Genomic DNA, 26,165 nt, shown 5'->3' on the forward strand with positions numbered 1-26,165 from the left:
TATGTTCGTTTCCTAACTCTTCGTCTCTCTACAGATGTTTTGCCGCGAAACAGGTTTTTAAGGTACGCCGATGTGCATCAAGGCGTGAAAAAACGCGCTGACTTCTAATCGTGGCAATGAGGAAAAAAAAGCCGAAGGAGAGGAAGGGTAAACATTTTCTATTGAGCCCTCAAACAATATGCATATATTTTCATTGTGCTGCAATTATGTTTTTAACAGAAACGTAGAGGCAGAATGGAACATTTAACATTTAACAAGCCGTAAAAAGTACACTCCTGGACAAAAATATTGCAAGTTTGTGAAGTCTATTTTATTTTCAAGCATGAGACCCAAGATTTCGTTTTTGGAATCGACTGATACTTTTTAAGTCACATTTTAAATTAATTTAAAGACTAGATATGATTGAGCGATTGATGCCAAGCAGTTATTTTATTTGATGAAAAATATAGCATAAAAACAAATGTTCAGTTACCGAGTAGAAATTGGAATCCATTTCAGCTCCCTTCAAATAAAGTGAAACGAAGATACAATTTTAAGTTACTTTGAGCAGAAAAAATAATAATTGAGTACAATTGAGCCGAAAAACATTATTTTTGAGCGACCTCTCATTTGATTACAGCGGCCTCTTTTCTGGTCATGAAGCTCACAAGGGTTTACAACACTTTTTTCATTATCCCTACACCCCCGAACCCTCATGGTGTCAAACTTCACTTTTTGTTTCTTTACACTTACACACAGTATAATTTTTAATGAATTATATGAGGTGTCACGTGCGGGGCAAAATGAACGTTTTTCGTAGAACGGCCCTAAAATGTTTCAAATATTTCGAGTTTTTTTTTTTTTTTTTAAATAAAGACAAGTCATTAGTTTAAAAGCGTTTCCAAAAGCCTATTTTCACCAAATAGTTGTTTCAATCACTTCTATAACTTTTCGCATTTTGTTCGTTTTTTATTTCCCAAATTCAAATCTGAGAAAAAATTCCTACCTTTGTACTTTAAAGAAATTTTTTTTTCCTTTTAATGAATGTTTTTTTTAAGGAAAAATTCTATTATATACTAATTGAAAAAAACAACGCACGAATAATTCGTAAACCAGATAATCCGTGAAATAATTAGGAATATGTATTTTTATTTCTGAAATGTAATCGGAAACGTAGAGGCAGAACGGAACATTAAACATTTAACAAGCCGTTAAAAGTACACTCCCATGGGCAAAAATATTGCAAGTTTGTGAAATATTTTTTTTTTTAATTTAAAAACTAGATATGATTGAGCTATTGATCACAAGCAGTTATTTTATTTATTTATTTTTTTTTTTTTTTGATGAAAAATATAGCAAAAAAGCTAGACCAGACGGAATAACCAGACGGAAAATTTCCAAATAATTTTCTTTCCTTTTTATGTAGCATTTTTTTTAAACAAAAAATTTTGTTATACAAATCTATAGAACTTACGGATTATACGCGAAAAGGATATCCCATGATCAGATAATCGAGAGTATATTGTACGTGCTTTTGTTTTAATGCAATGGGGTCGTTTCCAAAATTTTAAAAGTACTTTGTTCTGAAAGAGCATGCTTAAAAACATAGGATCTGACCATTTTTTAAATAATTTGTTTAAGTTTAATATTTTTAAAAAATTACTTAAATCGGCGCGCTTTCATTGTTTACACTTCTGTCGTGTGACATCACAAATGATGAAATACCATTCTGTGTTGCCATTCACGGTCCAAAATATTTAATTCGCATCTTTACTCACGTGTATTGGCAACGATATGGTTGATAGCAAGTGTTGAGCGCAATTTTAATTCGCTCCTTGTTTATCATAACGTGGAAACGTGGAAGAAAGATGCACCAAAATGCATCATTTGTGATGTTATAAAGACCATGCCTTGTTTGAAAAATCGGACATTTAAAAAAATTAATTAAAAAATAACTGTTGGGAAAATGAAAGTATTTTCTGGGTCCATGTTTTTTTTTTTTCTTATTCTATCAATTTCAGTGACAAAAAGTACTACTTTTTACTGAAGGAAACAACCCCATTCCCAGATCCTCGGGATAAAACTTCTTAGAAACCAAACGGAGACCCCAAATGAAACTGAAAGACGAAACGCGAAAAAAAGATAGATTCGTCAGTGGCTCACAATGGTCTCCATTTGGCGAGGAGAGAGAAAAAAACAAAGTCCATTTACTGCAATAAAAATGACGACATTCTTAATGAAGTAAAAAACAATATTGTACTTGGCTCATAAAAAGTTACTTATCAAGTTACTTAATGAGTGTAGGGTACACCGGGGAACGTCTACGCAGTACCCTTTTTTCAAAACGAATTGTAACATGAGAGCCAACAGATTGATGTTGCTCCCTAGCAAATATCCTCACAAGTTTTTGAGCATCAGTCGAACTTCCGCCTATAGCATGCAGAAAGAAAAATATATTTTTTACCAAGTCGCGTAAATTTTGAGTTGAACGTTTTGAAGCTTATTGTGAATGAATAATACTTATTTAAGAAAGAACAAATATACAAAATCAGCAGAATTTCATCCTTATTTCAGAATTGTATTTGTATGAACTGAAATGTTATTAAATTTTTTTGCACAGTAAAAATAAATCCAAACTTGGCGAAGGGGCAAGTTTACACGTTGACATCTGAGCACCTTTACGCACGTTCTTACTGTATTTTGTAGTAATTTACCGCCCTAAAGCCAGGGCTGAGGCAGAAAAACTTAAAATACACCGCCAGCTCAGTTATTCTATCCGAGGACTGCAGTTTCGTGCTTTTTAGCACTCATCAGCCCGGAATAGGAATCACATGAGCTGGAGGTAAAAAATCTCTTAAGGGAGTCAAGAGAGCCAAACAAACTGGTAGCTAATGCAGAATTAGCAAACCAGACGAGCGACCACAGCAATGGTGCGGTTCAACTCAAAGATTGATGGCAAAGCTAAGGTATTTTGTAGTAATTTACCACCCTAAAGCCAGGGCTGAGGCAGAAAAACTTATTATTCCATCCGAGGACTGCAGTCCTCGGTTGGAATAACGTTCTTACTGTGTCTTACTTGTAGAACGTTCGCTGATTTTTTTTTTTTTCTCGCTCTGAACTGTCTCAACACTGTTTAGTATTTTCAGGCTATTTAGTTTTGAAAATCACCATTTAATTTTTAATTGAGTTACACATTCGTATCTTATAACTTACAATCATGTAGTGCTGCCCACGGGCATAGTCATGCCCGTTCTTCTTTTACTTTATACACTATTCAGTCTGCAATAAATTTGCTTTATTTTAAGGATGATAAGACAATATGTTCAAAACACTAACATAACCACGTTAGTTGTCAAAATAAATACGCGTAAACGTGCCCCGTGTCTGGGGCAAGTTTACGCATCTGACTTGGACACAAAAATAATTTTTTTAACGGTTAAAAACACAAACTGAGCAACAACTGAATGTACCAATTTTGAATCAATTAACTGATTTATAAAACCGCATTGTCTAAAATTTCCTAAGTTTGAACATAAAATTTATAAAAATCATTGAAAAAAATCCTCGTAAATGTGCCCCAGTCTACCCTAATAATTTTTTAAATCATTCGAATAAAATTAGCTAAGGAAAAAAAAACATTCGTAAAATAGTTGTCGCTTTCATGTAATTGCTCAAGTTGTAATTATTGCGTAAAAAATAAGCATTTTCTTCAATGTATGATTTAATTATGACCATGAACACTTTTGAAGCATATTTGAAGTTTTTTTTTTCTTTTTTTGAGCAATCACGATTGCTTATTGTTCTCACTTGACTGTTTTTGTCGTTCCTATGATTTTATTTTCCCACCGCCACCCTCTGCTGCATCACCGTCGACCGGCTCCTCACGATGATGCTCCTATAGCGAAAGCCGTCTCCAGGTTACATCCAGGTCCTACACACACGCGCATACATGCACAACTACACAAACACACACATACCCACAAACACATACACACATACACATACACACACGCATACATACATGCACCTACACATACACACACATACACACAACTACCCGCACACTCATGCCTGCACTCAGATACAAACACATATGCCTACACACACATACACATACTCCCTACACACAAACAAACATATCCCCCACACACAAACACACACCCCTACATACAAACACTCGTGATTGCGAAAAACATAATTTGAATTCAAAAGATGTCAAAATTCAAATTAATTTTTTTTTTTTTTTTTACAAAAAACTTTTTTACTCAAACCTAAAAACGCACGGATCATACGCGAACCGGATAACCAGTGATCAGATAATCGAGAGTACATTGTACGTGCTTTCGCTTTAATGCAATTCCCAGATCCCCGGGATAAAACTTCTTAGAAACCAAACGGAGACCCTAAATGAAACTGAAAGACGAAACGCGAAAGAGAAAGATAGATTCGTCAGAGTTTGTTCACAATGGTCTCCATTTAGTGAGGAGAGAGAAAAAACAAAGTGGAGAAGTAAAAGAGACTATATTTGAATTATGGAAGGACAAAGCATGCTCATTGTTCATTGTGCTCTCTCGAGTGGCAACATCATCCGGCGTGGCGTTCTGTAGCAGATTTGTAAACACAAGAGCTCGATAATGGATGCTTTTTAAATAGCTTTTAAATGCTGGGCGAGATCTGAAAAAGAGAAGGATTTTTTTTTCTTTTGTTGAATAAACTCTGATTGAACTTTTGGCGGTTAAGAATCGTTTGTATGCTGGTAAAGAAAAAATTAATAAATAAAGATTTGTTTCTTATCAGTGGGCTTAGTGTTTAAATGTGTACGTGCTTTTTCCCTTCAATTATATTTTGAAAATTTTGTGAATCGTTAAAACATACTATGTGTCAGATATTTAAGAGAGTTAAGAAACATTTCAGTTAATTCAATCTCAGAGACTAATCGATGAATGTTAAATTGAAAATGGTACTTAAATTATACGTATATACGTAACTGTGGAACTTATGTTGTGTATATATAAATATGTATACATTTCCTGACCAGACTTAGAATAAAAAATAATTATAAAAAAATAAAAAACCCGACTGCGTAAAAACCTAAAAAAAAAAAAAAAAACTTGTAGCTAAAAATGTTATTAAATACTACTGAATAACCACACAATTGAAAAAGTTTTATAATCGATACGCACATAAGACAAATCATAATTTCAAAAGTAGAATACAGAATACAAGGATCAACAGTCGGGGCCCATTCAAATTTTACGGGGTTCTTTGAATGGTCAAAAAGGAATGGCCCCCGACTGTTGATCCTTCTATTCTGCTTTTGAATTAATGATTTGTCTTATGTTTGTATCAATTATACTAATGTGTGTATCGATTTGATGTGTTATCGAAGTTACATATAGACTCATAACCCTGCTTTGCGTCGCGCACGCACAGTAGGGTAAAAATACAGGTGCACAAGATGGTTAGTCGTTTAAGTTACAACCGAAGAATAAGAAGATAACGTAATGCTTCTTTTAGTTTCTAAATTTTTCAATAGTAGTCCTTGTAATAAAATGTTTATTATTGATTTTTTAAGAACAAAAAAAAAAATAAATAAATAAAATAAAAAAAAAACTAATTGTGAGAGTTAATAAAAACACCATATTTTTTTCAAACGAAAACTGAAACAGCGAATGAGTAAAGGCGTGATTCCTTGAAATACGAATAGTAAATTCATTTCGCAATGTCCTAATTTTGGTATTTTTGAACGTTTCAAAATTACAGAACTGGATACTTGTGCTTGGTTAGAATCGAAAATGATTCTTATAATGTGAAATATTTTCTCTATCTAATGAAGTGAATAAAGTTTTAAATTCCTCAGCTAGAATATATTAAAACCAAACAGACGAAAAACGTGTAACCTAGTAACATGATTTTAAATTAAGGAGGCTCTTTTGATATTAATACGATTTCACATCTCCCAGGAACACAAAGGCGCACGAAATTCACTAAATAACCAGGCGTCGAATTTTAAAACGGTTATGCGCGCAAGGTTGTAGCAACATTTACGCTAAAGAGATTCATAAACCACTTAAAGTAAAATTTATTTTGAATGAAGTATAGATCTTTGTCGCGATGTTGAAGTTTATTTTATTTTTTACTTCAAAATAAAGGATGTGTTAAAGGAATTCTAAGTAACTAAAAGTAAGATTCTATGTGTTGGGAAATTAATGCGTAATAAACTTACTTGTGATCGGTAAATTCTGTAAGGATTTTGAGAGTTATACTGATATTAATGAAAAAAAGAAGTATTCCGTTCAATGATCTAAGAATGCAAACTACTACAAAGCAAAAATAAAATTTGTGCAATGCTATTAAAATAAGGGAAAAAAAAGAATTGCAGAAGACAATTCTATTTGGTTCGTTTTTCTGTATAAAAAAAAAAAAAAAAAAAAAAAAAAACTTGCTATCTGCGAATGAAAGAAAATAAATCGTTTGTTTCCAATTAATGTATGTTTTTCGTTGTTATTTAGATTAAAATTTTATGCCGATAAAGAAACATTTTTCTCAAATTTCAATACAAACCGAAAAAAACTCCGCAAAATGTATCATAGAATATAAATTGTAAAAAATAATTTAAACATGGAATAAAATTATTAGTTGATTGCTATTTAGATTGCAGAGAAGATATACATGGCTCTATTTATCTTCATATCCTTGATTTTTCAGGATTCTTCTTCTTTTTTTTAAAAAGTACATTGTACTTTTCAAATTGACAAGGTTTCAAACAATAAGAATAAAGATTTTAGACTAAGTTTTTTCATAAAGTCCTTTTCAAACTGAAAGTCTCTTTTCATGTAAAACGCAACATCTGTAGTTTTTTTTTTTTTTAATGCGTTTATTTTAACTTCATTTCTTCTACATTTTACTTATATGCTTAATCATACATTATAACATTTTAAACAAAGGTTTTATTTTGAGTATACAAGTCGTTATTTTTAACATCAAATGTGTTTTAGTACTTTCCTTTATATTCAGTTTTTCCGTTTTACAGTCAAAATGAAAATGATACTTTAAAGGTGCTCTAAAGAGGGCTTTTACCTATGCTGGAATGCACTTTCTTGCTTTATAGTTAAAAGGAAGGGCGATGGCTTTCAAAGAGTACTTATTATTTTTTATTCATTAAGTTGATGTACAACTGAGAGAGCAATTAAAAATTAACGGAAGATAAATTCGAAAAGTCACAAAATGCATTTTTATTTTTTAAGAGGGGAAAGAGTTATAACACGCGGAATAAAATGACAAAAAGGGGTAAAATAAAGAAAAGATATAGACTTGGCCTTTTACTTTACATTTTATAACTAAGCATTTAGCGAAAACAACAACCCAAATGGACAGGTGGTTGAAATATTATAGTTTTCTCTGATATTCTTGTGCAAGTCCTCAGAAGGTGCACCGACAGCTGTATTATTATTTTATAATTATAATACTATGCCTCTGCAGCGGCAATGCGTTTCTGTTTAAACTTAGAAACCCTTTGTTCAACCTGACTTTTAGCGTTGCAAATAAAGAGTTTACGAAATTCAGCGTGAGTGTGGAATTTATTTTTCTGGCGTTTATTGACTCGTAAACTTTGTTGAAAAAATACGTAGCGAAAATAATCCTATATAACGTTTTTTTTTTTTTTTGAAACAGATTGAGTTTGTTAGATTTTTTATTGGGTAAGGGAAAAAAAAGAGGAACTTTATAATTATATATATATATATATATATATAAATAGTACATATATATATATATATATATATATATATATATATATATATAATGTATATATATATATATATATATATATATATATATATATATATATAATGTATATATATATATATATATATATATATATATATATATATATATATATATATATATATATATATATATATATATATATATATATATTGTAACGGATTCGGTGCGACTTCCACTTTCTTGAAATGAAGACACAGTTCTTGATAAAAACACAGGAGATTTATTTACACTATATACAGGAAAGATCTTCAACAACTGCTAAATTATTCATCAGCAATTAAGCAATTATCACACAACACCGTAAACTCACCGTTTACACACGTATTTACTTCCAAATACGAAAACAACACAGCGAAATGCCTCGCTATAAACAGAGCAAAAATGCACTCAGTTCGAAAATCTCAATCGAAACTAACTGTTTATTCATCGCTAACGGCTTTTATAAACATCCAAGAATTTTCTACAACATTCTTTCTGCTTCGAGAAATGCGTAGACCGTTATCAAACTTTATCAATGAAAATAAAAAGAATAGGGGTTGTATACTTTAGCCATATGTTAAGGGGTTGTATATTCATTACGGGAAACTATTTACAGGTTACGTTCCTACAATAATTACTATTTACAAGATTTGTAACATTGCCCCCTTCCTAAGGACTGCACGTCCCGGGCAGTACAATCCCCAGAAAGGGTGCCAAACTTCTATCACAAGTTTACAAATATACACATTAATTAATAACTAACAGATACAGAAAACACAATAATAACAAGAAATATTACTAAACATTAAAAGCAAAAATTATCTACAACTTTTATGTTATCAACCATGGTTGTTTACGTAATACTCATGAACTATGGCCATAGTATGGGGCTAACCGATCATAATGTACAACCCTAGGTTTTGCATTAGGTGATTTTTGGATCCTCACTACGACGTCATTCAGTCGGTTAACGACTTTGTAGGGTCCATCCCAATGCGACTGCAATTTGGGTGAAAGACCTTTCCGTCGGATGGGATTCCATAACCAAACCTTGTCGCCTTCGTTGAATTCATGTCCAGTAGACCTTGTGTCGTATCGGGTCTTCATCTTCTCCGCCGCGATGTTGATTCGCTCTCGTGCGAAGTTATGAACGTCTTCCAACCGGGCCTGGAGATCCTGGATGTACTCCTCAGGCGATGCAGGCGCATCCGGAGGACGACCGAAGACGAGATCACAAGGTAGCCGAAGCTCTCGTCCAAAGAGCATCTGAGATGGGGCAAATCCGGTAGTCTCGTGGACAGCACTGCGGTAGGCCAGCAGGAACAAAGGTAGCTTCTTGTCCCAATCCTGTTGATTTCTGGATACCATAAGTGAGAGATTATTCAGGATTGTGCGGTTAAATCTCTCCACCATGCCGTCCGATTGTGGGTGTAGTGGTGTTGTCCTAGTTTTCTCAATTCCGAAAATTTGACATAGGCCCTTAAACACAGCAGAGATGAAATTCCTCCCTTGATCGGAATGAATCTGCAAAGGTGTTCCGTATCTCGAGATCCAATGTTGGACTAGAGTCTCTGCTACGGTAGTAGCCTCTTGATCTGGAATGGGATATGCTTCCGGCCATTTGGTGAAGTAGTCGATGGAAACAAGAATGTATTTGTTCCCATCAGCAGTTCTTGGTAGAGGACCCAGGATGTCGATCCCAATTCGTTCGAAAGGAGCTCCAACGTTGTACAGATGTAGCTTCCCTCTACTTCTCTTCTTCGGTCCTTTACGAGCAGCACAGGCGTCACAAGAATGGCACCACTTCTCCACGTCATCCTTCGCCTTGCTCCAGAAGAAGCGCTCCCGAACTTTATTGAGAGTTTTCAAGACACCAAAATGTCCTCCAGTCGCACTACTATGTATTTCTTTCAGAACATCTGAAATCCTGGATCGAGGAAGTAGTAACTGCCACCTAGATGTCTTGCCGTCGTCAGATTCCCATTTTCGGTGTAGCACGCCGTTCCGTAAATGGAGCGAGTTCCATAAAGCCCAGTATCTTTTTGTTGCAGGACTGAAGATGGAAACGTCCTGCCAGCTAGGTCGCCGACCGTCACTTTCCATGAACTCCAAAATTGGTTTTATGTCGGGGTCTTCAAGTTGATCTTTTCGAACTTGGTCGTCACTCCATGGATCAGGTTCTGATGATGTTGGGGTCACTGTCACCTGATAGGCGGTAGGGCTAGTCGTTCCATACTGTTTCTCGATTCGGGAACAATAGTGGCAGTTCTCAGGACAGGGTCTCCTTGATAAAGCGTCAGCATTACCGTGAGATAACCCTTTTCGATGCTTGATCTCCATGTCATATTCCTGGAGCCGCTGTATCCATCTGGCTATCTGGCCTTCCGGATTTTTGAAGTTCAAAAGCCAAGTTAACGAGGCATGATCTGTCCGAAGCAGAAATTTTCGGCCGTAGAGGTAATGATGGAAGTGTTCTACAGCTTTCACTATGGCCAGTAACTCCTTTCTGGTGACGCAGTAATTTCGCTCCGACTTTGATAAGCATTTGCTCCAGTAAGCGATGACATGTTCATTTCCGTCAATTTCTTGGGATAAAACAGCTCCGATGCCCTCGTTGCTCGCATCAGTGTCCAGGATGAAGGATTTTTCAGGCTGAGGATAGGCGAGGATAGGCGTTGATGTTAAAGCCTCCTTCAGTCGTAGAAATGCATCTTCGCATTCTTTGGACCATTCGAACTTTTGCTTGCTCTCCGTCAGCTTATGCAAAGGTCGTGCAATGTTGGAAAAACCCTTTACAAACTTCCTGTAGTAGGTGCAGAGCCCCAGGAAACTTCGCAGCTGATGGATGTTTTCGGGACGACTCCAACTCTTGACAGCAGACACCTTTTCTGGATCGGTTTGTACACCCTCAGAAGAGATGATGTGACCAAGGTAGTTCACTTCCCGGCGGAACAAATTACATTTGGACGGGCTTAACTTCAGATTGGCTTCCTTAAGCTTCTGCAGCACCTTCCTAAGATTTGCCAGATGTTCTTCGAAGCTGCGTCCCACGATGATGATATCGTCTAAGTAGACCAGACAGGATTCGTAAGAGAGTCCTCTTAACACTGTCTCCATAAGACGCTCGAACGTAGCTGGTGCATTGCAGAGGCCGAAGGGCATCACTTTGAACTGCCATAAGCCTTGTCCAGTTGTAAACGCTGTCTTCTCTCGGTCATCAGGGTGTATCTCAACCTGCCAGTAGCCGCTCTTCAAGTCCAGGGTCGAAAACCACTTGTGTCCGGAAAGAGTGTCCAAGGTGTCGTCTATCCGTGGAAGAGGGTAACTGTCTTTCTTGGTGATTTCATTCAGTCGTCGGTAATCGACACAAAATCTGGTGGAGCCATCTTTCTTTCGGACCAAGACGATGGGAGAGGCCCAAGGGCTGGATGAGGGTTCGATTACATCATTCTCCTTCATCTCTTTCAGAAGGGTTTCAACCTCTTCCTTCTTAGCGAATGGTAGTCGTCTTGGATGCTGTTTAATAGGGGGGTGTTCTCCAGTGTAAATCCTATGCTGCGTTAAATTCGTACGGCCAACATCCTCCGATGTAGATGAAAACAGATGCTTGAAGTCGTCCACCAATTGTTCCGCAGCAGTTCTTTGATCCTTCGATAAGGGTGCACTCCCAATTAACTTCGATGTCAAGGACTCAGAAGACACAGTCTCGGGGGAATTGATTCTTCTAATGATGCAGTTTACGGGAGTACAAGTTGCTAACACTTCGCCTTTCCGGATATTCCTTGGCCTTTCACTCACGTTGGCGACTCTCACAGGAATTACATCCTTAGAAAGGTCCACAAGCGTAGATGCTACCAGTACTCCTTTTAGGCTATTGCTTAGGTTAGGGTATTCAATGAGTCCAAATCGAAAACTATTGCTTTCTTCAAGGGAGCCAGGTATTAATGATTCTGACCTTGAGGGAATCGATAAATCTGTTTGAGCTATTATTTGATGAGCGGATTTTACATCACTCTCTGCAGGGAAAACGGCTATGTCTTCTCTCATCGAGTGCAGCTCATTAGTCTTGAAGTCAAGAGTGAAGTCATATTTCTTCAAAAAGTCCAATCCGAGAATGAAGGGGTCCGTGATATTAGCGACGAATGCCGTATGATGGTAGGTGGCATTCCCAAACACTATTTCCAAGTCCACTTTACCGTCAATCTCAATTTTGTCACCTGTCACAGTCCGGAGACTTACGCGTGGCGATGTCCACAGCAGTTTCAATCCAAATTCACGAGCCACATCTGTTCTAATGATTGTCACATTGGCTCCAGTGTCAATAATCAGTCTGCAGGGGTTCCCATTTACATGTGCGTAAATGAAAAGTCCATCACTGCCACTACTAGAAGAGGAAATCTGCAGAGCTTTAGTGGTGGTGATTTCCTTCCCTCGCGTAGCTTGGCGAGCCGGACAACTCCTTCGCAGGTGTCCTTCACTACCGCATTTCCAGCACTTCTGCTCTTGTTTCTTTTGGGCTGTTATGCTGCTCAACTGTCTTGTCAAGTCACCGAGTTGTCTCTCAAGTTCAGCGAGGTGGGACGACCTGGAATCAGACTCATCAGCTTCCAGAGTTCGGATGTGATGGCGATTCACACGGGTTGCTTGCTGGGCGGCCTCGTATCTCATCGCATACACAACAGCAGAATTCAGGTCTTTGACATCCGCCATCCGTAGAGCTTTCTGGATTTCCGGATCTCGAACCCCGTCGATGTAATAGTTGAGTGCCAGGTTGTCTCGAACATCCGCAGGACAGTCGCAAAAAGCAAGATGAGACAGTCTCTCGATGTCCGCCGCAAGCTCTTGCAGGGTTTCCCCAGTTTTCTGGAAACGGGACTTCAACTGGAGTCGGCTCAAATCTTTCTGGCACTTCTCACCGAAGCGAAGCTCCAACGCAGATGTGAGGGCGGCGAAATCCAGGCGCTGGCCGTCCGGAAGGGTCTGAAGAATGTCCGCTGCATCACCTCTCAGGGATGCTGCAAGATGGCAGGCCTTGGTAGCAGAGTCCCATCCGTTCGCTTCCGCCACTATCATGAACTGAGTTTTGTAAACCTGCCACGAAGTTTTCCCATCAAAGGTGGCAAGTTTAATGGACGGTCGAGCAACCGATGTGGGAGCGCCAAACTGTACAGAGCTGCTTTCCGCGGTCGCCAATCTCCTTTCCAGGTCTTTAAAGATGTCCTCTTTAAGTTGATGAAATTTTCTATCTTCTTCTTCCAGTTTATTTTCTACAGCATTGCATCGGCCTTCAACGGAACTTAATTTTTCTTCAAATTTCTCTTCGATTTTATTTTCCACTGCGATGAATCGGCCTTCAACTGCCTCAAACTTTCCTTCAATAGCATCAACTCGATGCTCTATCTCATTAAATTTATTTTCCATCACAGTCTTTACCGAAGTAAGATCGTTTTTAATTTCCTCTTGGTTAGAAACTAGGTCATTTTTCAGCACCGTTAAATCACTTTTCAATTGGTTTTGATTAGCCGCCATATCATTTTTTAATTGTTCTTGATTAGCTGCCATATCATTTTTTAATTGTTCTTGATTAGCTGCCATATCATTTTTTAATTGTTCTTGATTAGCCGCCAAACTTTCGGTCAAGTCACTTTTCACAGCATTAATTGCTTCCAGAAGTTGTTTTAATTGGTCATCCATTGCGCGAGTAATCACCATAAAAACAAAGTCTATAAATTCAAACAGTCTTTATGAAAAAAAAATGTCCAAAGTCACACTTACTCCAAGAAAGTCCAGAAGAAGCCCCACGTTGGGCGCCAATTGTAACGGATTCGGTGCGACTTCCACTTTCTTGAAATGAAGACACAGTTCTTGATAAAAACACAGGAGATTTATTTACACTATATACAGGAAAGATCTTCAACAACTGCTAAATTATTCATCAGCAATTAAGCAATTATCACACAACACCGTAAACTCACCGTTTACACACGTATTTACTTCCAAATACGAAAACAACACAGCGAAATGCCTCGCTATAAACAGAGCAAAAATGCACTCAGTTCGAAAATCTCAATCGAAACTAACTGTTTATTCATCGCTAACGGCTTTTATAAACATCCAAGAATTTTCTACAACATTCTTTCTGCTTCGAGAAATGCGTAGACCGTTATCAAACTTTATCAATGAAAATAAAAAGAATAGGGGTTGTATACTTTAGCCATATGTTAAGGGGTTGTATATTCATTACGGGAAACTATTTACAGGTTACGTTCCTACAATAATTACTATTTACAAGATTTGTAACAATATATATATAACTTTGATTAGTTTTGGAAGCCCTAGTTTATATGAATATGTTCTTTAAAATCTAAAGAAGTGTTTTACAGTCCTAATCTTTTGTTTTATCCTTATGTGGATGTAGACTCTTATTATATCCTTATATATATGTGGTCTTTTATCAAATTCTTTAGGGTGGTTCAAAATAACTTTTTTTCAGCTAGAGTTTGGGACACCCCCTATTTTTTTTACACTTACTAATAGCATTATGGTGTAAAAGTTTTAGATTCTTACTCACATTTTAAGAGGGTGCTCAATGACCCCTCAATTTACCATTAGCCGCACCACAGAAAATGCCACGAATTTAGAAACGTTTGATTTCCCCAGCTGTTTTCTCGTAAATAATTATTTTGTTTCAATGTATATGCATATTATTAGTGTATATTATAATATGTAGCATTGTTTTCTCAGTTTAATGTATTTTTTTAACCCCATACATTTGATGTTTGGGGGAGGGGGTTGAGAACCCTCTTTCAGTTTAAATAGGGAGCTAAAATTCTTCCAGTATATTACTATCCACAAGTGTAAAAATACTGAGGGGTGTCCTGGTATCTAGGAGAAACTTTTTCTTACACGTAGTTTTGAACCACCCTAATACTATTCTTCTTTACTAATAATAAAGCTGAAAGTCTCTCTGTCTGTCAGGATTTCTGTCCGAATCTCTGTCTGTCAGGATTTCTGTCCGAATCTCTGTCTGTCCGGATCTCTGTCAGGATCTCTGTGACGCGCATAGCGCCTAGACCGTTCGGCCGATTTTCATGAAATTTGGCAAAGTTAGTTTGTAGCATGGGGATGTGCACCTCGAAGCTATTTTTCGAAAATTCGATGTGGTTCTTTTTCTATTCCAATTTTAAGAACAAAATTATCATAAGATGGACGAGTAAATTACGAAATTATCATAACGTGGAACCGTAACATGGTCCCAAGCCTATTGGCGAGATATGAAATTATTATAACGTGGAACCGTAACATGGGTACAAACCAATTGGCGAGAAAATTCACCATACATTATTTGTAAATATACAGGCGAACCAAAAGACCTTTTAATTTTTCTATTACGGGCGAAGCCGTGCGGGTACCACTAGTATATGAATATAATAGCCCCTAATTATGTCCTTATATGGATGTAGTCTCCTATTATATCCTTATATTTATGCATCTCTTATTATATTCATATATGATTCTTTGCATCTATACCTTCACTCGTATAGGTAAAAATGTAAAGAGACATATTAATCAAAACAAGATTTATCTATTTTTAAGTAATTAATTCATTCATTCTTGAATATCAAACGTGCTCTGACTAATTTGTATATTGTATTACAGATGGAACGTCATATTCCTATACCTAGGCTGATGTTTTTTTCAATTTGGTGAGTCGTGTTTTCTTTTAAATTGATTTTGGTTCCTTTTTTATAAAGTTTTGTCTATGAAATTCTGAATAAATTAAAAGCATCGGGGAGGGGATTGGGGAGTCTTCAAATGTTCAGAGTTTACTTTTTCTAGTAGTTTTTGCTTAAATAAATAAATCAAACGGTCAACTGAAGACTATTTAATTATGAAGAGTTTAATCAAGAAACATGACTTCCACACATGTAATACTTCTAAAAATATAAAATGTATTCTAGAAAACATTCATAAAATGATGCAATTGCTTAAAACAATGTTTATGCTCCTTTTTATGAATGTTTTACATCAATCAACGCATAAATAAAACCGGTATTTGATTTTTAAGTTTTTACAAATTTTCAGGACATTATTATTATTGTTGTTGTTGTTTAATTTCTTAAATTGGTTCCATGTTGAACTCTTGTAGATCTTTTAGTCTGTAAAATGGAAGTTTAATGTGAAAAACGTTCATGTAGTACAGAAACCAGCAAGGACGGATACAAGGGATGGGGCGATCGCCCCTCCCTTGAAGGACCCTGTACGGTAATTTTTCCGAACTGAAGTCCTAAAATGCAATTTTTTAACGGTTTTTGGCGATGCTAGAAGTTTGGAAGCCTTCGTCTAGTCATTTTCAAAAAAAAAAAAAAAAAGTCTTAAAGATGATATAGTACACATCTCGGCAGGTGTTAGGGGCAAGAAGGGACACATAGTGGCTATCCTCTGATAATCTTTCGAAACTGAAGTTTTAAAAAGCGAATTTTAGACGACCATGGTGTTAGGGAGAGGGGATTGGGGTCAAAATATTCCCATGGAATTATTACGAAATTTAAGTTCTAAAACGCAATCTTTGAATGCCCCTTCCAACGGTAGAGGAAAGAAATAATTTCGGGAACCTCCTTATCTAAATCTCTGTATTTTAGTTGTTTTTGATAAAAATGATGTGCCCCTCCTGCCAAACATGTATAAATCAAATACCTTACAAGATACCGGTTAAAAAATCAATCCCCCCCCCCAGTGGCGCACACAAGGGAGGGGTCCAGGGGTTTCGGACCCCTCCCATAGGTCTTGCTTTTTTCCCCGATTGATTATGATTCTATGTATTTTGAGCCTAAAATAATTTCAAACGAAATGTAACAATAATTTCAGTTCTAATAAGTGAAAAAATAAAATCCTCATGTTAAAAGATTTAAAAGATTATTGAGCACTTTTCCTATAACAAATTGCCTATAACAAGCAGAATGGCGATTATAAATGAATACACTGTAATAACCGTGTTTTTAGTTTTGTAATAACAGATCATATTGACATTTTATGAACTTCTTTAATCGTATGGTGCATCCAAAACGATGAATTTACTTTGCTGAATCCATTTTTTTAATTATGAGAAAAGTTAATGCGTATATTATTTTGCTTTCTGGTAATGTATTTAAGTATAGTTCATTAACTAATGCTAATTATTTATTCAATAGTTTATTTTTTACTGTTTTTCGTTCTCGAGAAACGATAAAATCAAGTCAATATGTTTGACGGCGTATTCTGGTATTTTATGAGAATGAGGCTTTCGATCTTGGACCCACCCCTTGCAAAATTCCTGTATGCGCCACTGCCCCCCCCCCCTTGAGAACCTTCTGGATTCGCTCTTGGAAAGCAGTAATCTGAAAAAAAGCATTGAAAAATAATCAAGACAAGTATAACTATAATGTAAGCAAATAGGTGGAAGAATTAACAAAAGATATTGTTTGTAGAGTCTGGAACGTTATCTAATCTTGATCTTATGCAATGAAGATTTTCAAAAGAAGAACAAAATACTGAATATACATCAAACTATTCAAAAAATGTTTTCAAAATAATAAGTCTATTTGCACGCAATGATCTGAATATTTTCCCAACGATTTAAACAATTATTTTGTTGACAAAAATAAATCAAAATAAAAAACGAGTTAAATTGGACATTATGCATCTGAATATTTTAGAACTATTTTTAAAAGAAAAGGAAAAGAAAAGAAAGAAATATGCCAAAACGTATTTCTTGAATAAGAAATTCTGAAGCGAAAACGTTCAAAATAACTCACGTTTCACTCTATACTCTGAATATTCTTCAAACAAATTTTGTTACTCTTACAACTTCATTTAGAATTAATTCTATTTATATTTTTATTCTAATTTCTCATCTTATACCTTTTTTATCACCTCAGAGTAGGCGATAACTTGTTAGACATTAAGAAAAAATAATTTTGAACCATCGTCTGCTATTGAAACATAGTTTGAATTTCAGACGAATATATAAAATATCTGGGAACAAAGAAAAAATTGAAATAGATATTGTACTCTAAAGTTTTTGTAGCTGAAATGAACTCGTATAACACTTTTGTACTTCACAGCGATAAATAAATAAAAATCAGCGTGGAGGTAAATTATTTTATGGTTTTGTCGATAAATGCTTTTCAATGAAATTTCCGACTTTTAAATTAATCCATTTATTTATAACCTATCTGGTAGACTAGACATAAATCTTGATCTTCTAACGGTAGCACTGTTTTACTTCATAGTAAATTTTCTATGAGCCGTTTGATATTTATTTTGCAGCTAGTTCTGGTTTAGATTTTTTTCTCTAGTAATGAATATTATTTAGTGGCAACAACTTCATTTAACATATTTATACAGTTTTAAAATATATATTTGGGGTGATATAGTTCTTCTGTAGATTTTTGAATGCAGATGTAGATTCAGGGACGCCCCAAAAAGAGGTCGTTCTGACTTCCCGAAAATTTCCTTATTCGGCGAATTGTGTCTGACGATTCGGAAAAATTGTCCTCATTCGACAAAATTATCATCATTTGGTAAAATTTAGTGTTCCATTCGGCAAATTGAGAATGGGGTGGTTTCCTTCAGTCAAAAGTATTACTTTTAGTCATTGAAATACATTCAATGAGCAAAAAAAAAAAAAATACATGGGCCCAGAAAACCCATGGTCCCCCATGGACCCCCTCCCCCAAAATACTTCCATCTTCCCAACAGTTTTTTTTAAATTAATTTTTTAAAATGTCCGGTTTTTCAAACAAGGCTTGGTATTAATGACGTCACAAATGATGCAATTTGGCGCATCTTTCTACTACGTTTCCACATTATGATAATCAAGCAGCGAATTAAAATTGCGCTCTACGCTTGCTATCAACCATATCGTTGCCAATACACGTGAGTAAAGATGCGAATTAAATATTTTGTTCTGTGAATGGCAACATTGAATGACATTTCATCATTTGTGATGTCACACGACAGAAGTGTAAACAATGAAAGCGCTCCGATGTAAGTAATTTTTTTAAAAATATTAAACTTAAATAAATTATTTTAAAAATGGTCAGATACTATGCTTTTAAACATGCTCTTTCAGAAAAAAAATACTTTTAAAATTTTGGAAACGACCCCATTCCCACCCTTCGAAAAATTTGGGTTCAGGTCGCCCCTGTATAGATTATGCAGTCGGAAAAATCGGCGAAAAATGAGACGAAACTTGATGTAAAGTGGAGTTCTCTACCTATTTTCGAAAATTTCGTCGAGATAGTCCCTCGATTGGAAAAGAGAGAAATATTTCTTTCTCGTGGCAAACTGAGAGAGGGGAAAGAAACAGCCCAGTGAATTATTGGACAAGACAGACAATAAGTTCTATTCATGAATTGAATCGGTGTGTTTCCTTCACCGTTGCCTTAGCAACGTCCAATCAGACGCTGGTTTTTAGGCTTAGCCATGCATTCAAATATAAATTCGCTGGATTCTTTTACTTGGGTGGGGGACCGTGTATCAAATGCCACAATATAATCTCCATGTTTTTTTTTTTCTTTGCTAAAGGCAACTCAAAAAAAAAAAAAAAGAAAAAATGATTATAGTGCTGGGTATATTTATTGGAAGTTCGTTTTTTTTTTTTTTTTTTTTTTTCTGAGCAATCACGATTGCTTATTGCTTTCATTTGACTGTTTTTGACGTTCCTATCATTTTTCCCACCGCCACCCTCTGCAGCATCACCGTCGACCGGGTAATCACGATGCTGTACCTCTAGCGAAAACCGTCTCCAGGTTTCGTCAGTATCCTACACTTACACGCATACATACATGCACCTACACACATATACATATATACACTTACACACACATACATACAACTACACACATACACAAGCACATACACACACAAACACACACACACTCACATACACACAACTACCCATACACTCATGCCTGCACACAGACACAAACACATATGCCTACACACATACACATACCCCGCACACACATACACACAACTACCCACTCACTCATGCCTGCACACAGACACAAACACACATGCCTACACACACACATACCCCCACACACAAACACACACGCTTACATATACACACACACACTCGTGATTGCGAAAAACATAATTTGAATTCAAGATGACAAAACTCAAATTGTTTTTATTTTTTATTTTTTTTGGTTTCATAAGCTATTTTCACAGACGATATAGAAACAGAGGCAAACAAAGAAAAGTGAATGGAGTAAATGTTATAGCATTTTGAGGAACTGCTTCGAATTAAAATCCACTAATTAAACCAATCGAGTCACACATATCATGTCAAAATTTAAATTTCATAAATTTCTTCTTTAAATGTCATTTGAGTAAACCTTTTAAATCTGGTCCACTTGCAAGTCGAATGAGTGTTGCTCTAGTCTAGATATGAGTTGTTTCGGGTTTTGCATGCGTTTGCAGTTACGTAAAACAATGTGGTTTAATGCTAATTCATTTTCTTTTTATTTGTTATTCGCTTTTTTTTTTTTTTTTGAGCAATCAAGATTGCTTATTCTCCTCATTTTATCATGTCCATGATTCTGGAACTATTCGCTGTGTGATTGGTAGGCATGGGTCACGTGATTCATTGCGACGTTTTTATTGATTTTTTTTTCCGCTTTATTTTTTATTAAACGCTCCGTTAATCCCAACTTATTAATTTTTTTTTATCTATTTATTTTTGGCAATTTCTCTCGGACTTAATATTTATGAGTTAGAGTAATTCCGGCGATCTTGATCCACCTAAGCGGAATCTTTTTTAAAAAAAATGTGTTAACGAAAATTAAAAGATAATACCTCCCGCCTCTCTTAATGTAGGTCCAGATGCTGTGTAAAATTTATCGTGACCAAAAACTACGAATAAAAGTTTTTATTGCAAAAAAAAAAAAGAAAAAAAAAGCAGCTTTGGGGCATATTACCTTGACAGTCAGACATTTCGCCCCACTACACCAGGTAAAATGCCCCACTTGACCAGCATTGCAAAACTTGCTGCTATTTGCAAGAAAGTGTATTAATTGACTAAATTAGTTTAAATAAATACAAATTATAATGTGGGCAGCTAAATGAAAAATCAAAATCAATTTAATTCTAAGCTGCAAATATAGGTTAAAATATTTTACATAATAAGCACATTACTTGTGGTTTTTAATAACTTTTGCGTTTTAATCTTGCCACAGCCATTACATCTCTGATTATACATTGTGTACCATTCATGCAACCATCCTAAGCAGTCTACCGTAAAGTGGGGGCTACTTGGACCCTAAATTTCATACTCGTTGCGCGTTTTACACTGAAGCTTTGTTAAACTAATAATGTGAACCGATAGCCTTGTTTTTACCACTTTTCAGACGTTCTGCTACCACCTTAAGCCTTTTTTAAATAACAATTTTAACTCTTTATATATCCTTTTCTATTTTTAAAAATAGGGTTCAAGTAGCCCCGCGCTGGGGCTACTTGGTCCCACTCAGTAAATCCATTAGAAAAAGCTGTAAAACAGGTAGTGGTATCAAGAAAGATCAATGATTTTGAAAAATAAACTCAAACCGTACATTCTAGTGAGCAAACTATTTATTGCAAATTGCAAATTATTTATATCTACATATACATAAAGACATATTTTTAGGCAAACATAATTTCTCAAATAGAAACATAATCTAACTACAGCTAAAACAAATTGAAATGCTCCTTATTTAAACATTAGAAAAAATGAAAACCCCTCAATTTAATGGCTTGGATGATTTTGTTGTCTCTGATATTATTTGATAACTGTTCTTCCAAGCTACTAAATACTACAGGATGCCCTTGTTTTGCGAAAGATCTTTTAATTTCCTTTTAAGAGTTGATGTACTTAAGTCAAAATGGGCTGATGCAACTCTCTAAGACATTTCTCTGGAATTAGTTGAAGCTGGACACAATTGTAATTTTTCCTCTTAATAATCAGCATTATTTCCTACTTCAAGGGGACTACTACTTTTACTTTCGGACCCTTTCTATCCCTAGATCTGCAAAAAAAAAAAAAAAAAAAAAAACGGGTATAAATAGCAACTAACCTCTTTATTTTAAAAGATTACAACCCTTACTTGACATAATTTAGTGATGAAATGTGGTTTGAAGCTCTTTGAACGCTGGGTTCAAGTAGCTCCATTTTAAAGCAACCAGTGCACTTTTACTAACTTATATTAGTTACTGGGTTAATTATATAGCTATAACCTTAAAACACTGTTATTTTATTAAGAAATATAATGCAAACATAAAACTATCTTGACCTTGATGATACCAGATGTTTCCGTGAACTTAGATGTGAAAGTTTGCAGACACACAAAAAACAACTGTTCAGACAACTTGCAATCCTAACCTCAATCAGAAAAAGGTAGGAATAGCAAAAACTGTGTTTCATGCTCCAGCCTCTACCTAGTACTGCTACCTGTCATGGAGAAAGTTTTTTAAATTTATACACTGAGTTATATAGGATCAGGAAGGATTTTAAACACTTTTTTCTCATGGGTTCAAGTAGCCCCTGGAGGCTCAAGTAGCCCCACTTTACGGTATACATTTTTATCCAATTTACAGTCGACGTCATTCAGATCTTCATTCAGGTGGAGCATATTACCTTTTTGGCAAGGTTAATTGCCCCACCACCTCCTGTTCAAACATCAAGCCAATATGGCTGAAATTAATAGCAACAGCCTTCTTTATGATACTCTTTTACTGTATAAACCGATAATTGAACAATATTTGAACGCTAGTAAATTAAACAAAAGTTCTTAAAAGTAAAATCTTAGATCAAGCGTTAAAAAATGTCACCCTTACCCCTTTCACGTTGCTCTGAAGCTGTAATGACCTTTGAAAAATCGCTGAAAATGGCTTTAGTATATGCGTGTAGCTTCTTTATACACAAATCCCCTTGAAAAAGTTGACACAGGCGCACTCTGTTGTTACAATCGTGAAATATAGTTACTGGGGCAATTTGTCATACGAGGCAAGATCGCCGGACTTACTCTATATTATTATTATTTAACTTTAAACTTTTAGATACGATAAAAAAAAATAGATGGTTCGACTGTGCCGAAAAACACTTAAAAACTTTTGGCCTTGGTAGATGGAGGAGATCTGTTACTGACAGGGCGGGATGGAGGAAACTGATTGAGACGGTCTTGGCCTGCTCTAGGCTGTAATGCCGAAAAAGAAGAAGAAGAAAAAAATCTTTTACGAAAATTATTTAACTGATTTATTTTAGAATATATGCTAGGTTATGGTAAAATTGACGAGAAATGATGGAGTTGACGGTTTGTTTTTCATTTTAATGCTACTTTTCGCATAATTTTATGGCTTTTTTATATCATTAAGTTGATTATTTTAAATTTTAACGGAACTTTTAATGTTTCATTGTGACCTCGTTCATTCATTTGTCAAATTTGTTTTCATTTAAATGGAACTTTTGAATTTCTCATAAGATATGCTTGAATAGTATTTGCAGTTTTTATATTCGATCATTTTAAATTTCCATAGATTCTATCAAAATTCGCGCAGGCTACTTTTTTTTTTTCTATACAGAAATGCTTCTCTCTAAAATCCGAAACATCCTTCGGTACTAGTAACTACTTTTTTTTTTCCTTCGTGTGCTAGTCTGCAAAAAATTACTCTACGTTTGTTTTTCGCCTGACATACACTTTTGGCGTAAACCATTAACACCGTCTAAAGCACTTCGGAAACTTATTGCTTTTAGTTATGCGCCCGTAGATCTAGATTTATCCTTCTCCGCTGCTGAAAAATTCGAAAATAAACGAATTCTCGCTCAACAAGTTCGCAGCTGCTGTCGAGTTAATCCCCCTATTCCGTCTTTCGCAAGCTTGATGAAAAATAATGGACACAGGCGCAGAAGATTCACTTAGAAAAAACACCTCTCGATAACCTAATGAAGAATTCATTGTAGAGTTTCACAATATGCTTCGCGAAACAAGACTTTTTTTTTTGAAACTCTTAATCTCTCGCAAGGCACAGGTGGCCTCCTCGATCGCTGCCCACCCCCTTTCTAATCCGACGCCCCCCTTATAAGAACAGAGATGAGATGAACACAATATCTAATCAATCTTGCAGGCTCGATACCCAGCTTGTCGATGGTAATAGAAATCTGATTGGTCTCATAAGTGTTTCATAAGTCGAAAGAGAACTCTTTTTTTTTCTTTTCTTTTTATCGTCTTTTTTCATTGTTTCTTAATTTTGACTGATCAAAGGAACTGAGGAGAAAAATGAAACACGATCAAATTGGAGGGGTCAGTATTAATGAATGGCGCGGAGAAAAGAAAGGGGAGGTTATTACACCAGGCTTCGCTCGTTTACCAGCTGTAACAGGGATTCTTATATATGTTGTCTTATCTCCGTTACATGAGTGATGGAAAGGCATTTCGAAAGGGACGTAAGGAGTTTTGAATGGAAAAAAGACGCGCTTCTAAGTTGAGAAAAGAGCGTTGCTTTAAAAATCGTTATAAAAATGATAATTTTCATTATTTAAGGGGTCACAGTACATTTTGAACATTTTTTTTAAATTTATGAATGTAGTGTTTTTTTTTGAAACCATAACATACACACTTATTTCGCAACCAATAATTTATTTTCAAAATCTTAAAATATTGCCCACATTTTTTAAAAATTCAAAAAATTTAGGTAAATTTCAATTTTTTAAAATCCCTAAGGTTTTTTTTGTTTTTGCATTCATTTAAAAAAAAGATTTTTGCTAAGCAATCACAATATTTATCTCTAAAAATCTGTGCATTCATTTTTTTCCATATGTATTGGAACATTTTCTGTGATTAATTATGTAAAAATGGTAATTTTTTTTAAAGTTTGTTTTTAAAGGTATAAAACATGCTCTAAACATTTGAGTAATTTATAAAATGCTTATCCAATGCACAGTTTTGTTAAATGTATTATCCTGACTGCAAAAAGTATTACTTTAAAGAGCTGTATATTTAATAGAAAAAAATCCTTAGGGATTCTAATGACATGAAAACACAAAAAAACCATCATCGAGAAAAAGCAATTTAAAATTTTTCTTTTGCATAAGAACACATAGCGAGCATGACCTAAAACTACTCATAACTTTTTAAATATTTGAACTAAAGCGATGAAACTTTTCCCCTGTGTTTGGAATAATTTGTAGTTTTAAAATAAGCAATAAAATTTTTTTTGAAGGTTTGATCATTTTTGAGGTGCTGTGACCCCTTAACTGGAAAACATTTTTGCCCCAAAGACATTTTTTGACATCAGGGTGATTCCTCCGTTACGTGTGGGATCACCACACGAATTCCACATCAATCAGTTGGTCTATATTTGTCCTTACATTTTTACATCTATTCATATAATTTAGGGCTAAAAGTTAAACATTTGATGAAAGTACTTTACTTGTGTGATTTGTCGAGATTTTGTTCCCCCAATATCCTTTTTTAATTGTTATTTTTTAAGTGAAGTTTACCTTTCCCGCTCAGGGCACTTTTGGATATCCGTTTTGGACATCTCAATTCCTTAGAGCAGAAATTGCGATGGAGAGAGCAAGTCCAATCATTGGCTTAGTAAAAGCTGATCCAAAGAGCCCAAGTCACGTGACTCAACGTCGACTGATGATTGTCACGTTTTGCGTGAAACAAGTGAAGAAAACCCGATTTCTTCCAATGCTTTGCTTTAAAATCTCTCACGTGATTTGGGGTCTTGGTTTCATAAATGAAAGTCTTCACCCCCTCCATTTTAACTTTTCTCAATGCTCAATTCTATCGTCCAAAAATTCATCCATATCTATATTGTTGCAATTTTTTAAACTATACACTTTGTTGTTTTGTGAATAATTATTGTATGGTGTTAACTTCAGAAGAAGCAGATGGTGGGCCACTCTGTGGAGAATAAGACATTGTATCCTGCATAAAATAGCTCAATATTTTCTTTCAAAAGTAACGTTTCAAAAATGTAATGAACAGTTTTTTTTCTCCTAACTCAAGAGTCACACATACTTGTAGTTTTTCTTTGGCAAAAACATTTTGTTTTAGTTTTTTAATTAAATATAGAAAATGTCACGTGAAGGACAAAATGTCTGATTTTCCGTTGAATGGCCTATCAGCTCCGCAAATTCAACTTCGGAATGATTTAAATATGTTTATTTATATGTATTTCAAAACAGCTTTATTCTATAACAACTTCCAGGCATGGTTACTAACTTGCAGAAAGTAGTTTTATTGACCTGAACAGCCAAATTAATCATACAAAAGTCAGCATCAACACTCAAATGAAACTGAAAGGAAAGAAGAAAAATACTTATCTTTAATTAAAAGGGGGGAAATGTTTCAACATAATAAAGTGAAATTACGGTAATAAAAATTAAAGCT

General features: G+C 35.2%; 1 long non-coding RNA gene across 1 annotated transcript in view; it reads left to right on the top strand.

Moving 5' to 3' along the window:
• Nucleotides 1-26,165, top strand: part of LOC129226506 (uncharacterized) — a 157,889-nt gene that overhangs the window by 13,142 nt on the left and 118,582 nt on the right. Inside the window, exon 2 of the long non-coding RNA XR_008580790.1 lies at nucleotides 15,406-15,452. This is a non-coding gene — a long non-coding RNA (uncharacterized LOC129226506). The remainder of the gene's footprint in view (nucleotides 1-15,405; nucleotides 15,453-26,165) is intronic.

Source organism: Uloborus diversus, chromosome 7 (assembly GCF_026930045.1).
Source record: "Uloborus diversus isolate 005 chromosome 7, Udiv.v.3.1, whole genome shotgun sequence".
Classification (NCBI taxonomy): domain Eukaryota; kingdom Metazoa; phylum Arthropoda; class Arachnida; order Araneae; family Uloboridae; genus Uloborus; species Uloborus diversus.